This window comes from Rhagoletis pomonella, unplaced genomic scaffold (assembly GCF_013731165.1).
Source record: "Rhagoletis pomonella isolate Grant_MI unplaced genomic scaffold, Rhpom_1.0 Rhpom_scaffold_00010, whole genome shotgun sequence".
Taxonomy (NCBI): Eukaryota; Metazoa; Arthropoda; class Insecta; order Diptera; family Tephritidae; genus Rhagoletis; species Rhagoletis pomonella.
The window spans coordinates 16802025-16805457 of NW_023458564.1; positions in this window are offsets into that span (position 1 = coordinate 16802025).

Here is a 3433-nt window from a genome sequence, read left to right on the forward strand (position 1 = left end):
CATACAACGAATACATATAAGGGCGAGTTCCCCTAATGTTAAATTTCATTGCTTTTCTTTTCACATGCAGTTTGAACATTTCGCGTACAAATGTATGTTTGCATGTTCGTATGGATGTATGTATATGAATAATTTAAAGTACGTAGTATGTATGTATGTATCTATGTATAATAAAAAATATAATAACTTTCAATTTGTATTGCATTACTACTCGCTGGTTGCTAAGCGTTTTATTCACTATCACTGTCACTGTCGGAGGGAGCGGAGAGTAGGCGTTATTATTCGCTCTTTGGCTTTTTAAGTAATTGCTACGTGGCCCCAGTTTCACCGCCACCATTTTCATCCCTATCGTTTTGTTCATCGGAGTTGCCACGTTGTAGCAGCGAACGATTTTCATCGCTAGAACCAGCCGCCTCACCATTGCTCACGGCACCACCGTCACCAGTTTCGCTGCGTATGTTCACGTTGGACGTAAAAGTGGTTTCCGAGTCTGCGGGAAGTAGGATAAATGGCTTTAATAGGTACATATTTAATCAACATTAACATTAAATTTCATAAAGCTAAAAGCATTATGCTGATATACAATATTTACATCAATTGAAACATTTTCAATAGAAAAGAAATTTTGCAAAGTAAATATGTCTACTTGTTTCTTAAAGAAATTCTATTTTATATTAAATAATTTTTGCGCTTCGGATTCTCAGCAAACTTTTCTAACGTCTATGGACGCACATGAGGCCTAGTCCAGAAAGCCTTATTCTCATGTTGTGCTCCTCAGCCAGGTTTTTACTCTACGAATTGTATTAAAGTTTTTTGCTACTTTGAATATTTACCGATTCCTATTAAAGCAATGATGAACATGGGCCTTGTTGCGGCAGCACATAATTGATACACAGACTTTCTTGTGGAATGCAAAAAGAACCAGATTGTGTCCATTTTTTATAAACATACTAGCCGATGCCCGCTTGCTTCGCGGCGCCTAATAAGAGCTGTTGCGTGGGCCAATGCAAAAACAGCGTTTAAAAGAAAAAAACGGTATGTAATGTAAAAAAAATTTTAACGACTAAAGAGCAGAATCCCCCTCATACATAGGCTTTGCCGATGGTCTTATTTCCACCTGTGAAATCTCTGCCAAGCGTGCATAATCTGCTTTGATCTTGCAACTACAACTTAGATACGATGCGTAAGCTAATAAAAGTCCTTATAAGGAAACCTTAGATCACAGGTGAGCGTTTTCTGTTATAGTATTTATGAATTAGTTTCTTTGAGTCTCACTGCTGAAATAACGGCCGCCCTGATCAACTTCGTTAATCGGAGGTAAATGCAAGATCGCATTAAGGGTGTATGAGGGCATCAGACAAAGGTGCGCTTACACAATTTCATTTAGTCATCTGAAAACTAAATTCGTATACAATAAACATAGGGCCAAAGCAGATCAAACACATGTGGTTTCTATATATTACGGCTGCAGCGCCATCCTTGGGTCACTTTTCTGCAAAACCATTGCTTATCAAGAAATTAATACGCATTAAAAATTTCAGCCAGGTTGTTTAAAAAATTAGGATTTTATAAATATCTCGACCAAACAGCTAGTTTATTTTTAGCAAACGAATTCACCATACAGGTGGCTCACATTGCGATTTTGAACGAAATCGGTGAATAAATAAATATACTGATTAGTCCATAGACTGAAGTCTATCTAGTGCTTTTTGACTCTAGTCCGAAGGACTAAGACAGCTACCATTTTATGTATATAGGTATGTATGTAAACAGGACAATCTACATATAACGAAACTTATAAAAATTCAAATTTCAAACTTCAAAAATTTTTCAAGATTTTCACAAAAAATTTTACCCTTTCGCAAAAATCAAAAAGAATATAACCAAGGAATGAAACCGAAACCCAAACCGAAACCGTAACCGTTTAAAACCGTTTCGTTTTACAAAACCGAAACCGTAACCGTTATCTTGACCTGAAAAGGTACGATACCGAAACCATTTCAATCACAGGTTTCAATCGGTTTCCAGAAATTTACAAAAATAATAAATAAAAATTTCTTTGAAATAAATTATTTATTTAACCAAAATCAGCAACATTTTGATAAAATTCTTGTTAAGTAGTAAATAAGTATGGCAAGGTAACTTTTCACAAAAATCTGCTGATGACTTTGTTGTTGTGAATCGATAATCGATTAATTATATTTAAGTAGTTTCTTTCCCGTACGCAATGCGAGATCCCGCGTGTGCCTAAAATAGCCCAGAAATCATGCCTGTACTCAACAAAATGGGTAATAGAGAGCGAAAATTCGAGCGTATTCGATCGTAAGTGTATGCTTCTTCCTTCCCAAAACAGCCCGAAATTTTCTCCGAGTAAAAATGGATAAAGTGTCAAAGTGCATATCAGCTGTATTGTGTTTACATGTTGCCTGCATTTACTTGGTGCTTTTAAGGAAAAGTGAATGGCCTGTTGATGAATTTTCAATCTATGTACTTAAAATCAAATTTGTGAAACCAAAATTCAATTTCCAAGTGTTTGCATTTAATACCATATTCTGACCGACAACCAAAACATTTTTCCTTCATTTTCTTTTCATTTACAACCTTTAACTTTCATTCTTATTTTGCTTTGGCCAGGCAATTAACAATAAATCCGAAATGGCGTATTAAAATGATAAAATATGACTTCCACTTCGATAAATAGTCGAAAAAAACTAGTGAAGACACCGATTGGAATGACTGGAAAGTGAGTTTTCAAGTAGTTTTCAGCGAAAACTGGTTTTCGTTTAACAGATTTTATATGGACGAAAACACAAGTTTTAGGTCGAAACCCAGTTTTAGCAACGAAAACATGTTTCCGAAGTCGGTCAGAACATGGTATAAGTGACAAAAACAAGAACAACGTGAATCAGCTGTTTCTCGACTTGTGGGCACGAAATGTGGGTTTTTGCGTTTCCGTACTTCTGAACTTTGTTCCATTTTTGAAAGAAAATGTTTCTCTTATTCTCTAATTACCAAATCCGGTCCGGATTGTTAGGGAAATAACCTAGTGTTGATATTATCAGTGAATTGTAATTTTCGATTTTCTTTCTGTGAAAAACCGAAACCGAAACCAAAACCGAAATAAATTTTGAAGAACGAAACCAAAACCGAAACCGAAACACTTGGCAAAACCGAAACCCAAACCGGAACGTTATTTTGAATCGGTTTCATTCCTTGCTTTTTTTGTATTCAACGCTTCCAGAAATCACGTAATAAAAATAAATGAAAGCAGTTTTGATTAATATTACATAAACTGGAAACTGTTAAAAATAATCCCGCTTGTGCACACAGATTTTAAAACCTATTTAGTTCCCAAAATGTCTGTTTGCAACAGATAACAATAACAAGTAATTCTTAGCAAAAAAAAACCGACTTCAACTCTCATTAAAAAAAA